The sequence below is a fragment of the Hyperolius riggenbachi genome, chromosome 10 (assembly GCF_040937935.1).
Source record: "Hyperolius riggenbachi isolate aHypRig1 chromosome 10, aHypRig1.pri, whole genome shotgun sequence".
Classification (NCBI taxonomy): Eukaryota; Metazoa; Chordata; class Amphibia; order Anura; family Hyperoliidae; genus Hyperolius; species Hyperolius riggenbachi.
Window position 1 is genome coordinate 46,724,449 of NC_090655.1, and position 15,034 is coordinate 46,739,482.

General features: G+C 42.6%; 1 pseudogene; it reads right to left on the bottom strand.

The window, feature by feature from the left end:
- Positions 1–751: 751 nt before the first annotated feature.
- On the bottom strand, positions 752–1,675 carry LOC137536662 (olfactory receptor 5AP2-like; annotated as a pseudogene).
- Between the last annotated feature and the right edge of the window lie 13,359 nt (positions 1,676–15,034).

Below are 15,034 nucleotides of genomic sequence, written 5' to 3' on the forward strand. Positions count from 1 at the left end.
CATCACTGGTCATTAGTGATGGTCATGTCTAGGAGAACTCATGGAGAAGCAGGTGATCAGTTTGGTCAGGTGATAGATATGTAAGTGTGTGTTTTGTTAGTCATGATCATGTGTTTAAGCAAGATGTGATCACAGCAAATAAGAGCTTTGCTAATCATCAGCTGACCAAACAAATCCCATGCTTCTCCTAGACATGACCATTACTACTGTTCATTGTTGAAATAACTTGTACCCAAGAATTATATTCAATAGCATACAGTAACCATGTATTATTTATCACTATTTTATCGTTCATTTAAAAAGAAACACATTATACAGAATTGCATATCAAAGTAGAATGATAGGTTCATTTTCAGATGTGTTAGCTCTTAAAGAGAATCTGTACTCTAAAATTCTTACAAAAAAAGCATACCATTCTATTCATTGTGTTCTCCTGGGCCCCTCTTTGGTGTTTCTGCCACTCCCGTCTGCAATCCTGGCTTGTAATTGCCAGTTTTAGGCAGTGTTTACAAACAAAAAACATGGCTGCTAACTAGAATGTGACAGGTTCAGAGAAGCGCTGTCTGTGAGTCATACACGCAGCATACAGAGCCGGCAGGGGGTGTGGAGGGGGTGTGCATAGCTTCTCCCTATCACAGTAGAGCAGCACATTCCTGCCTGAGCCGACAAAGCTGGCAAAGGAAAGAACATTAAATTATATAACAGAGATATTACAGTGATTGTGCAACAGACCACATTAGAACAAATTTTGTTACAGAGTCTCTTTAAAATATTTCAAATAACTCTTTAAAGCATTAGTAACCTCAGCATTCCTAAAACTATAAATCAGAGGGTTTAGCATCGGTATAAGTATACTATAGAAGACTGATGCCACTCTGTCCTGCTGCAGTGCATAGCTAGAGGAGGGGTGAAAATACAAAAAGAAGACAGCCCCATAGAAGATGCTGACTGTAGTGTGGTCATATGAGAGGCACATGTGTTGAAGCTTTTATATTTGCCCTGGGTTGACTGGATCATCAAAATAGCCAGAATAATGTTGGCATATGAGATAAGGATGAGGATTAGGCAGCTTGTGGTGACCAGGCCTGCTAATAACGTCAGAATAGCTACGTTCATGGATACATCAGAACAGGACAGCTTATAAAGTGGTGGAAGGTCACAGAAGAAATGATCAATAATGTTGGACCTGTAGAAGTTAAGTTGGAACATCAGTACAGTGTGCACAAGAGCATTAACCAGGCCTCCAAAATAAGCAGCAACCACCATACGGAGGCACAAGATGTCACTCATATTAATTCTATATAACAATGGACTGCAGATAGCCACATACCGATCATAGGCCACAACTCCAAGAAGAAGGCATTCAATGGTTCCAAAAGACCCAAAGAAATACACTTAACGGGCACAACCAACAAGAGAGATGGTCCTGGTTTCACTTAAAAAGTTCCTCAGCATTTTAGGGGTGACAGATGAAGAATAGGTAATGTCCACAAACAAAAGCTTGCTCAGGTACATGGGCTTGTGAAGATGCCTGTCCACAATAGTTAGAGTAACATTGCCGGTTTTACTGATCATAGTTGTGATGTAAACAAGCAGAAAATAGGACAACTAGAGGAATCTTAAGCTCAGCCTTGTTTGTAAGCCCTGTGAGGACAAATTCTGAACTCTTTTTCATCTTCAAAAAATGTTCTTCATCTGTAATAACAAACACAATTCATGCAAATATTTTTGAACAGTGTTAATCAGCCAGAATGTTTTCACATTTATACACAAAGTAAATGCTGCCTTTGGCTTCAGATCTACTGATGTGGCAAACTGATTTGCTCAACAAACTTTTATAGAGGTCCTGTGAACCAATTAATATTGCTTTTCTCCAAATGACAGGAAAACGTTTGAAACTGCCAGTTGCTTGCGTGTTTTTGCATAATTTCACCCATGCACAAATTTTTGTCATTATAATTGGTTTTGTGATGACATTTTTGGTATTACGAGTATTTTTCAGGATGAATTCTTATATAAAACATGAAATTGCGATTTCGTGTTACCTGTAACTTCGTGTGATTTTTTTACATGTGAAATTATGAATTTTCTGATAACTACAAACTACAATTTTGTGTAAAAATTGAAAATTGTGTGTCGTAATTACGAAGATGCGAAATGTTGGCTCATCATTACCAGCAAGTGCAAATTTTAAACAAAAGCTGTCTATACTGAGATACAAATGATCAAAAAACTGGTACTTCCTTAGAAATTAAACTTTATTCAGGACAACAAGAAACCCAGAAGCCGACATTTTGGACCATGACCAGTCCTTTTATCAAGGCAAGATTGTTCAATGGCACACATCTAAAAAATAGAGATTTTTCCCCAGAAACTTCCCCGTGTGTATCTCTGATTCTCCTACCAGCATTGTTCTCATTAATAGGGCAGCACGGTGGCGTAGTGGTTAGCACTCTCGCCTTGCAGCACTGGGTCCCCAGTTTGAATCCCAGCCGCGTGGGGGGGTTGAATCCCAACCACTATCTGCACGGTATTTGTATGTTCTCCCTGTGTCTACGTGGGTTTCCTCTTGGCACTCCGGTTTCCTCTCAAATTCCAAAAATATACAGATAAGTTAATTGTCTTCCCCTAAATTGGCTGTAGACTACAATACATTATCTACATAATACATACATAGACATAGGACTATGGTAGGGATTAGATGTAAGCCCCTTAGAGGGACATTTAAGTGACAAGACAATATATACACTGTGGAAGACATCAGCGCTATATAAATACTAAAAAATGAGTATGGTGAGAATTTAGTATGGTCGGCTTTCCCTGGCCTTTTCTTGGTATCTTTTGTTTTTGATATGGTTCTGAGCAACAGACAGATATCATTTTCTTGATTTCCATCACTTCAGGCATTTGGTGCTTGTAGTAGAACAGAGTAATTAGCCACCTATGAGCATGTCACTGGTTAGTTGATAGAGGCATGGTACTTTTGTCACCACATCCCTGGCAAACTGATAGTGTATCATGATGTCACGTGCTCCACATTCATTATCTATGTAGATATTTTTTTAAAGAACGTAGTCTAATTTTGTGGATGTCATTGGTGCTGGCTCTGCTTTCATGTATATCTGCATTTGTCCCACACCCCCATGGTTCCCATAGGGTCATAACACAGCAAAGCAGAGGCTTGTACAGCTTTATTACACTTGTGGTAGCACTTTCATATGATAATTTTGGTTCATATCTGTTTGTCTATTGTTATTTTCTAATTTTTGAAACAATGCAATTTAGCAATCTTGCCTTGATAAAGGGACCGGGCTTGGTCTCAAAACATTGGCTTCTGGGTTTCTCATCTTGAATAAAGTTTAAGTTCATAAGGACGTGCCAGTTTTTTTAATGACTGATTCTCACGGGAGGCACCGTCCTCCTAAATTGAGCATGTCTATCAAGTACAGTTGTAATCCCATTAGAAGGTGCAAGACATAAACTAACATTATTGAGATATAAGTGATTCTTATTTGTTGGATCTCAGTAAAAACCTACCAAGAAAGGGAGGGAGAGGTATTTTGTCTTGTTTCAGTGCAACACACTGCTTTTCATCATATAGTTGGGCTCAGTTCATATTTTGGGAGTACAAACCTTTTTTCATCTGCATTTTTGGCATTACCACCCCCTCCCCCTTTCCCCCCATTCAACTTGCTATAATCTTCCCCTTTAATGTAAGACCATTCCTGATGCTTAACCCTTGCCTCCTCCCTTAATGATTACCTCCTTACTACCAAAAGTCTTTCCCTGAATGCCAGAAGCATAAACTTAAGCTCTACACAGGACAAAACCCTTCAACCAGCATGAAACTACCTTCCTAACTAAAAAAATATATTTGACCTTAACTTTCTAACAGAGGGTCACTAGGGTTGGCGTAAACTGGTGTGGGAACTTATGGTGTCACCCATCTCCTCCCCATGGACCTCCTCCCATAACAGATGAAACAAAATCAATAATGTTTTTGTAGTAGTATTACTCATAAATTAACAAATGTAATGATAATAGTGGTGATAAATGATAAAGAGAACTAGCATCATTAGGCAGCATGTGCTTCAAATAATATAAGTTAGCAGCATATCCCTCAAATAACAGAACTAAGTAAACTTTTCCTCAAATTACATAAATAGGCAGTATGAGCATATCTCCAAAATAGTTTAATGAACATGTACCCCAAATTACATAATTTAGCAGCATGACTCCTAAATAACATCATTGGATGTATCTCCCCAGTAGTGAACCTTATCCTAGTAAATTACTCCTGGCCTGACTTACAGTGGAATGCGAAAGTTTGGGCAACCTTGTTAATCATCGTGATTTTCCTGTTGTTATGACAAAAAATGTCAATTAAATATATCATATAGGAGACACAGACAGTGATACTTGAAAAGTGAAATTAAGTTTATTGGATTTACAGAAAGTGTTCAATAGTTGTTTAAATAAAATTAGCCAGGTGCATAAATTTGGGCACTGTGGTCATTTTATTGATTCCAAAACCTTTAGAACTAATTATTGGTATTCAAATTGGCTTGGTAAGCTCAATGACTCCTGGCCTACATATGCAGGTGAATCCAATTATAAGAAATAGTATTTAAGGGGGTCAATTGTAAGTTTCCCTCCTCTTTTAATTTTCTCTGAAGATTAGCAGCATGGGGGTCTCAAAACAACTCTCAAATGGCCTGAAGACAAAGATTATTCACCATCATGGTTTAGGGGAATGATACAGAAAGCTGTCTCAGAGATTTCAGTTGTCTGTTTCCACAGGTAGGAACATATTGAGGAAATGGAAGACCACAGGCTCAGTTTAAGTTAAGGCTCAAAGTGGCAGACTAAGAAAAATCTCGGATAAACAGAAGCGACGAATGGAGAGAAAAGTCAGAGTTAACCTATCAGACCAGCACCAAAGACCTACAACATAATCTTGCTGCAGATGGAGTCACTGTGCATCTTTCAACCATTCAGCGCACTTTACACAAGGAGATGTTGTATGCGAGAGTGATGCAGAGGAAGCCTTTTCTCCGCCCACAATACAAACAGAGCCGATTGAGGTGTGCTAAAGCACATTTGGACAAGCCTGCTTCATTTTGGAATAAGGTGCTATGGACTGATGAAACTAAAATTGAGTTATTTGGGCATAACAAGGGGTGTTATGCATGGAGGAAAAACAACATAGCATTCCAAGAAAAACACCTGCTACCTACAGTAAAATATGGTGGTGGTTCCATCATGCTGTGAGGCTGTGTGGCCAGTCCAGGGACTGGGAATCTTGTCAAAGTTGAGGGACACATGGATTCCACTCAGTAGCAGCAGATTCTGGAGACCAATGTCCAGGAATCATTGACAAAGCTGAAGCTGCACCGGGGTTGGATCTTTCAACAAGACAAGGACCCTAAACACTGCTCAAAATCCACTAAGGCATTCAATTAGAGGAACAAGTACAACGTTCTGGAATGGCCATCTCAGTCCCCAGACCTGAATATAATTGAACATCTGTGGTGTGAGTTAAAGAGAGCTGTCCATGCTTGGAAGCAATCAAACCTGAATGTACTAGAGATGCTTTGTGAAGAGGAATGGTCAAAAATACTTTCAACTAAACCTGGTCCAGACTCTCATTGGAACCTACTGGAAGCATTTAGAGGCTGTAATTTCTGCAAAAGGAGGATCTACTAAATATTGATTTAATTTATTTTTTGTGGTGCCCAAATTTATACACCTGCCTAATTTTGTTTAAACAATTATTGCACACTTTCTGTAAATCCAATACACTTCATTTCCTATATGATATATTTAACTGACATTTTTTATTGTAACAATCAATATATATAATTTATACAGGAAAATCATGACGATTAACAAGGTTGCTCAAACAGTCGCATGCCACTGTAAATGGGTTATCTGCACTTACTCAAATACCCTAATAACTCACATATCTTTAGCTCCATTCACTCTCACTTGGGTGGCAGCATTAATTCACTATGGTGTTTGGCATCTCCTGGTGTTTGCCTCCCCTATTGTTCAATTACTGAGGACAAGGGGAGGAAACCAGAATATGCCATTGCCATGCACCACAGTTGATGAATGCTGACAGATTGAGCGGGACTAAGGCCGCAGCATTGCCAGAATATGCAAATATGTGTGGACACCCAATCCAGGCCACCCCAAACTCTCATAAGGTGAAAATTTAGGAGTTTAGTTGACACCAAGTCATTAGCAGGTAGACCAACAAAAAATTCAGCCAGAACTGCTGGTAGAATTATTTGAGATGGAAAGAAAAGGCCACCTATAACTTCAGCTGACATCAAGGTATCTCTACAGAAAAGTGATGTAGATGATTCAAGATGCACAATAACTAGGCAGTTGATGGCAAATGGGCTACATGGTCAAGTTGCCAGAAGAAAGCCATTACTGACCCTCTTAAAATATGCCAGTAGTAGAGTGTTGCATGTGTTAGTATCAGTAAAAGCAAAAAGTTTTGAATCAGGATACCATTTATTGGCTAACTTAGAGAAATATAAAAAGTAAGCTTTCGGTTAATATGCCTTCTTCAGACTTCCATCTTTCCTACATTAACAAGATGTCAAAACCCACAGTTTATGTACACTGGACATTCAGAGTAGAAATATTATTTTGCAAATATAAACAAATGTCATTGGACGCCCTAATTACAACTTCAGGAGGGTCTCACAGGGATGCTAGGTAATTTATGACAAATGGATAAGACCACTTGTTTGTTAAACCATCACATACCACAGACTTTATGTGATGGGGAGACATCGTAAATCCAGAGTTCAAATGTTGCTGGAGCTTAATGCTAGTGTAATGAAAATCTATGGATAAATTCATATTACCAAGGGACGGTGCGCCTGAAGTCCACAACTGGACGTGCTTCCAAAACTTTGTTACCACGCGTATCTGTGTCGACGTGCAGCAGACCGGAAGTCATGTAAGTCTATGGCCGTGTGTGTTATGTGGGTCAGTTACCTGTACTGATGTACTGATAATCTTATTCAAAAAGGAAAAAAATCCTGAAAACTCCCTTAGCGTGAACAAGCCCTTACAGAGCATCTGCTGATGTTTCCTAATTAACCACTTGAGGACTGTAGTGTTAAACCCCCCTAAAGACCAGTAAATTTTTCATTAAATTGGCCACTGCAGCTTTAAGTACACCTGACCTGAAGGTATATAAAGGCTGCCATATGTATTTCCTGCGGATCTCTTTAGCTGACGTAGGGTCTGAATCACACACTTGAAACAAGCATGCAGCTAATCCAGTCAGACTTCAGTCAGAAACACCTGATCTGCATGCTTGTTCAGGGTGTATGGCTAAAAGGATCAGAAGCAGAGGATCAGCAGGACAAACAGGCAATCAGCATTGTTTAAAAGGAAATAAATATGTTTGCCTCCTTATCCCTCTCACTTCATATACTTCTCACTTCAGGTGTGCTGTAACCAGTTCACCACTAAGGGTTTTTTCCCCTTATGGACCAGAGCAATTTTTACCCTTCGGTGCTCCTCCCATCCATTCACCAAGAACTTTATCACTACTTATTGCAACAAAATGATCTATAGCTTGTTTTTTTTGCCACCAATTAGGCTTTCTTTGGGTGGTACATTTTGCTAAGAATTATTTTATTCTAAGTGTATTTTAACCTCCCTAGCTGTATTGACGGTTATACAAAACATGCTGTGAACAGTATTGACGTGCATACACGTCAATACTCTCCTGCACGGTCGTTAGTGGTATAGCATGGAAATGGCTGCTCGATCGAGCGGCCTTTCCATGTCAGTGCACAGAGACTGCCTCCGTGAACAGTGTGCGAGCCGCCGATCGCGGCTCGCACGCATAATGTAAACACGCGGGGAAGGAATCCCCGCTGTTTACATCACACGGCGCTACTGCGCAGCAGCGCCGTGACGTAGATCGTCGATCCCCGGCCTCTGATTGGCCGGGGATCGCCGGCATCTGATAGGCAGAAGCCTATCCTATCAGGGGCAGGACGGATATCCGTCCTGCGCCGCTCAGAGGAGAAGGGAGAGGGAGGGAAAGCAGGGGAGCCCGGAAAATGCTGCGGAGGGGGGCTTTGAGGAGCCCCCCCGCAAATCAATAGTAGCCGGCGGCAATCAGACCCCCCCTGCAGGACATCTCCCCAGTGGGGAAAAAAGGGGGGAAGTCTGATCTCCCTGCCACATTCCTGATCGGTGCTGCAGGCTGTAGAGCCCACACAGCACCGATCATTGCTAAATCCCCTGGTCCTTAAGGACCTAGGGCTTTCTACCCCTTAAGGACCGGCCACTTTTTTTCCATTCAGACCACTGCAGCTTTCACGGTTTATTGCTCGCTCATGCAACCTACCACCTAAATGAATTTTGGCTCCTTTTCTTGTCACTAATAAAGCTTTCTTTTGGTGCTATTTGATTGCTCCTGCGATTTTAACTTTTTATTATATTCATCAAAAAAGACATGAATTTTGGCAAAAAAATGATTTTTTTAACTTTCTGTGCTGACATTTTTCAAATAAAGTAAAATTTCTGTATACATGCAGCGCGAAAAATGTGGACAAACATGTTTTTGATGAAAAAAAACCCATTCAGTGTATATTTATTGGTTTGGGTAAAAGTTATAGCGTTTACAAACTATGGTGCAAAAAGTGAATTTTCCCATTTTCAAGCATCTCTGACTTTTCTGACCCCCTGTCATGTTTCATGAGGGGCTAGAATTCCAGGATAGTATAAATACCCCCCAAATGACCCCATTTTGGAAAGAAGACATCCCAAAGTATTCACTGAGAGGCATAGTGAGTTCATAGAAGATATTATTTTTTGTCACAAGTAAGCGGAAAATGACACTTTGTGAGAAAAAAAAAAAAAAAAGTTTCCATTTCTTCTAACTTGCGACAAAAAAAAAATGAAATCTGCCACGGACTCACCATGCCCCTCTCTGAATACCTTGAAGGGTCTACTTTCCAAAATGGGGTCATTTGTGGGGTGTGTTTACTGTCCTGACATTTTGGGGGGTGCTAAATTGTAAGCACCCCTGTAAAGCCTAAAGGTGCTCATTGGACTTTGGACCCCTTAGCGCAGTTAGGCTGCAAAAAGTGCCACACATGTGGTATTGCCGTACTCAGGAGAAGTAGTATAATGTGTTTTGGGGTGTATTTTTACACATACCCATGCTGGGTGGGAGAAATATCTCTGTAAATGACAATTTGTTAATTTTTTTTACACACAATTGTCCATTTACAGAGATCTTTCTCCCACTCAGCATGGGTATGTGTAAAAATACACCACAAAACACATTATACTACTTCTCCTGAGTACGGCGATACCACATGTGTGGCACTTTTTTGCACCCTAACTGCGCTAAAGGGTCCAAAGTCCAATGAGTACCTTTAGGATTTCACAGGTCATTTTGAGAAATTTCGTTTCAAGACTACTCCTCACGGTTTAGGGCCCCTAAAATGCCAGGGCAGTATAGGAACCCCACAAATGACCCTATTTTAGAAAGAAGACACCCCAAGGTATTCCGTTAGGAGTATGGTGAGTTCATAGAAGATTTTATTTTTTGTCAAAAGTTAGCGGAAAATGACACTTTGTGAAAAAACACAATTAAAATCACTTTCCGCTAACTTGTGACAAAAAATAAAATCTTCTATGAACTCGCCATACTACTAACGGAATACCTTGGGGTGTCTTCTTTCTAAAATGGGGTCATTTGTGGGGTTCCTATACTGCCCTGGCATTTTAGGGGCCCTAAACCGTGAGGAGTAGTCTTGAAACGAAATTTCTCAAAATGACCTGTGAAATCCTAAAGGTACTCATTGGACTTTGGGCCCTTTAGCGCAGTTAGGGTGCAAAAAAGTGCCACACATGTGGTATCGCCATACTCGGGAGAAGTAGTACAATGTGTTTTGGGGTGTATTTTTACACATACCCATGCTGGGTGGGAGAAATACCTCTGTAAATGGACAATTGTGTGTAAAAAAAATCAAAAGATTGTCATTTACAGAGGTATTTCTCCCACCCAGCATGGGTATGTGTAAAAATACACCCCAAAACACATTATACTACTTCTCCCGAGTACGGCGATACCACATGTGTGGCACTTTTTTGCACCCTAACTGCACTAAGGGGCCCAAAGTCCAATGAGTACCTTTAGGATTTCACAGGTCATTTTTGTTTCAAGACTACTCCTCGCGGTTTAGGGCCCCTAAAATGCCAGGGCAGTATAGGAACCCCACTAATGACCCCATTTTAGAAAGAAGACACCCCAAGGTATTCCGTTAGGAGTATGGTGAGTTCATAGAAGTTTTTATTTTTTTGTCACAAGTTAGCGGAAATTGATTTTAATAGTTTTTTTTCACAAAGTGTCATTTTCCGCTAACTTGTGACAAAAAATAAAATCTTCTATGAACTCACCATACTCCGTACGGAATACCTTTGGGTGTCTTCTTTCTAGAATGGGGTCATTTGTGGGATTCCTATACTGCCCTGGCATTTTAGGGGCCCTAAACCGTGAGGAGTAGTCTTGAAACCAAATGTCGCAAAATGACCTGTGAAATCCTAAAGGTACTCATTGGACTTTGGGCCCCTTAGCGTACTTAGGGTGTAAAAAAGTGCCACACATGTGGTACCGCCGTACTCAGGAGAAGTAGTATAATGCGTTTTGGGGTGTATTTTTACACATACCCATGCTAAGTGGGAGAAATATCTCTGTAAATGACAATTGTTTGATTTTTTTACACACAATTGTCCATTTACATAGAAATTTCTCCCACCCAACATGGGTATGTGTAAAAATACACCCCAAAACACATTATACTACTTTTCCTGAGTACGGCGGTACCACATGTGTGACACTTTTTGCAGCCTAGGTGCGCTAAGGGGCCCAACGTCCTATTCACAGGTCATTTTGAGGCATTTGTTTTCTAGAATACTCCTCGCGGTTTAGGGCCCCTAAAATGCCAGGGCAGTATAGGAACCCCACAAGTGACCCCATTTTAGAAAGAAGACACCCCAAGGTATTCTGTTAGGTGTATGACAAGTTCATAGAAGATTTTATTTTTTGTCAAAAGTTAGCGGAAAGTGACACTTTGTGAAAAAAAACCAATAAAAATCAATTTCCGCTAACTTTTGACAAAAAATAAAATCTTCTATGAACTCGTCATACACCTAACAGAATACCTTGGGGTGTCTTTTTTTCTAAAATGGGGACACTTGTGGGGTTCCTATACCGCCCTGGCATTTTACGGGCCCAAAACCGTGTCAGTAGTCTGGAAACCAAATGTCTCAAAATGACTGTTCAGGGGTATAAGCATCTGCAAATTTTGATGACAGGTGGTCTATGAGGGGGCGAATTTTGTGGAACCGGTCATAAGCAGGGTGGCCTTTTAGATGACAGGTTGTATTGGGCCTGATCTGATGGATAGGAGTGCTAGGGGGGTGACAGGAGGTGATTGATGGGTGTCTCAGGGGGTGGTTAGAGGGGAAAATAGATGCAATTAATGCACTGGGGAGGTGATCGGAAGGGGGTCTGAGGGGGATCTGAGGGTTTGGCCGAGTGATCAGGAGCCCACACGGGGCAAATTAGGGCCTGATCTGATGGGTAGGTGTGCTAGGGGGTGACAGGAGGTGATTGATGTGTGTCTCAAGGTGTGATTAGAGGGGGGAATAGATGCAAGCAATGCACTGGCGAGGTGATCAGGGCTGGGGTCTGAGGGCATTCTGAGGGTGTGGGCGGGTGATTGAGTGCCCTAGGGGCAGATAGGGGTCTAATCTGATAGGTAGCAGTGACAGGGGGTGATTGATGGGTAATTAGTGGGTGTTTAGGGTAGAGAACAGATGTAAACACTGCACTTGGGAGGTGATCGGACGTCGGATCTGCGAGCGATCTATTGGTGTGGGTGGGTGATCAGATTGCCCGCAAGGGGCAGGTTAGGGGCTGATTGATGGGTGGCAGTGACAGCGGGTGATTGATGGGTGGCAGTGACAGGGGGTGATTGATGGGTGGCAGTGACAGGGGGTGATTGATGGGTGATTGATAGGTGATTGACAGGTGATTGACAGGTAATCAGTGGGTTATTACAGGGGAGAACAGATGTAAATATTGCACTGGCGAATTGATAAGGGGGGGTCTGAGGGTAATCTGAGCGTGTAGGCGGGTGATTGGGTGCCCGCAAGGGGCAGATTAGGGTCTGATCTGATGGGTAACAGTGACAGGTGGTGATAGGGGGTGATTGATGGGTGATTGATGGGTAATTAGTGGGTGTTTAGAGGAGAGTAAACGCTGCGCTTGGGTGGTGATCTGATGTCGGATCTGCGGGCGATCTATTGGTGTGGGTGGGTAATCAGATTGCCCGCAAGGGGCAGGTTAGGGGCTGATTGTTGGGTGGCAGTCACAGGGGGTGACAGGGGGTGATTGATGGGTGATAGGTGATTGGCAGGTGATTGACAGGTGATCAGTGGGTTATTACAGGGAAGGATAGATGTAAATAATGCCCTGGCGAATTGATAAGGGGGGGTCTGAGGGTAATCTGAGCGTGTAGGCGGGTAATTGGGTGCCCGCAAGGGGCAGATTAGGGTCTGATCTGATAGGTAACAGTGATAGGGGGTGATTGATGGGTGATTGATGGGTAATTAGTGGGTGTTTAGAGAAGATAACAGATGTAAACAATACATTTGGGAGGTAATCTGACGGCGGGTTTGCGGGCGATCTAATGGTGTGGGTGGGTGATCAGATTGCCCGCAAGGGGCAGGTTAGGGGCTGATTGATGGGTGGCAGTGACAGGGGGTGACAGGGGGTGATTGATGGGTGATAGGTGATTGGCAGGTGATTGACAGGTGATCAGTGGGTTATTACAGGGAAGAACAGATGTAATGAATGCACTTGTGAGTTGATAAGGGGGGGTCTGAGGGCAATCTGAGCGTGTGGGCGGGTGATTGGGTGCCCGCAAGGGGCAGATTAGGGTCTGATCTGATAGGTAAAAGTGACAGGTGGTGATAGGGGGTGATTGATGGGTGATTGATGGGTAATTAGTGTGTGTTTAGAGGAGAGAATAGATGTAAACAATGGATTTGGGAGGTGATCTGATGTCGGATCTGCGGGCGATCTATTGGTGTGGGGGGGTGATCAGATTGCCCGCAAGGGGCAGGTTAGGGGCTGATTGATGGGTGGCAGTGACAGGGGGTGATTGATGGGTGATTGACGGGTGATTGACAGGTGATTGACAGGTGATCAGGGGGGATAGATGCATACAGTACATGGGGGGGGGGTCTGGGGAGAATCTGGGGGGTGGGGGGGTGATCAGGAGGGAGCAGGGGGCAGGGGGGGTATAAAAAAAAATAGCGTTGACAGATAGTGACAGGGAGTGATTGATGGGTGATTAGGGGGGTGATTGGGTGCAAACAGGGGTCTGGGGGGTGGGCAGGGGGGGTCTGATGGGTGCTGTGGGCGATCTGGGGCGGGGGGGGAGAAAATCAGTGTGCTTGGTGCAGACTAGGGTGGCTGCAGCCTGCCCTGGTGGTCCCTCGGACACTGGGACCACCAGGGCAGGAGGCAGCCTATATAATACACTTTGTAAACATTACAAAGTGTATTATACACTTTGTATGCGGCGATCGTCGGGTTAACATCCCGCCGGCGCTTCCGTATGGCCGGCGGGATGTTGCGGCGAGTGAGCGGCGACAGGCGGAGGCGGAGGATCGCGTCACGGATGACGCGATCGCTCCGCCCATGCCCAAACAAGGACCGCCGCATTTTGTCAATACGGCGGTCCTTGCGGCGTCTGCTTCCCGGCCGCCATTTGTCTATACGGCGGTCGGGAAGTAGTTAAATGGCTTCAGCTATTAGGGGGAACATGTATTTTTGTAGAGTGCAACTAATTTATAATCTACTGAACAAAAAAAAATTCAATACAATAAGGGTTTTGTAATCCTTTAATTTGCTATTATAATAGAAAGTAGAATTTACAGGAGGAAAAAAACAGGGAAATTCCTGTAAACTAGATATTCCATGTTCATCAAACTTGCTGCTCACTACCGGGCCGGCCATAGGCCTCAATTCACGGAGCATTATCAAACGTTTATCAAACACTTTATCAAACGTTTGATCATTTACCTCATGGGTAAAATCTCATTTTAAATTCACTAAGGTGAATGTTTTACAGATAAAACGTTCAACAAATATATAACACCTTAGTGAATTCAAAATGAGATTTTACACATGAGGTAAATGATCAAACGTTTGATAAAGTGTTTGGCAAACGTTTGATAATGCTCCATGAATTGAGGCCATAGTCGAAATAACTTGTACCCAAGAATTATATTCAGTAGCATTACCCTTTATTATTTTTCACAATTTGTATCTTCTTCTTTTTAAAAAAGGAAGAAATTATACAGCATTGCATGAAACAGTAAAGTGATGGGTTATTTTTCAGACGAGTTAGGGCCGGCTCACACTATAGAGGGTGCAAAACCGAAACGGTAAGCGTTCCATCTGTTTTGCATCTGCTTGCAGAATTGACACCATCCGCTCCGTGTCTGCTTGTTCACTTCGATTACATATCCTGCATCAATCAAGTCCACCTATACACATCGCGCTCACCTGTTCCACTGTCGCTTGGTCCATCTATATTCGGCCCGAAGGCCAGCAGGAGCATGGGGCTCTCAATGAGCTGCATTGGGCCAATTCTCCCTTGCAGCAGGGGAGAATTTTAATTGATCGACCATGAACCAATGTGAATCCCCCCTCTTGCTGAAGGATTCCCATTGGTCTTTTGCAGCTTAAAGAGACTCTGAAGCCTCTTTAAAAATCAGTTTTAGCTCCTATTTATGTTTAGGATCTATGCCCGACCTAAAACACCGCTATCCCGCAGCTCCCCTATTTTTGCCCTGGGGATTTGAGGGTGATAAAACCCTAGTTCAGCCGCGGGATAGCGGCGTTTCAGGTCAGGCATAGATCCTTAACATAAATAAGAGCTAAAAACTGATTTTTAAAGAGGCT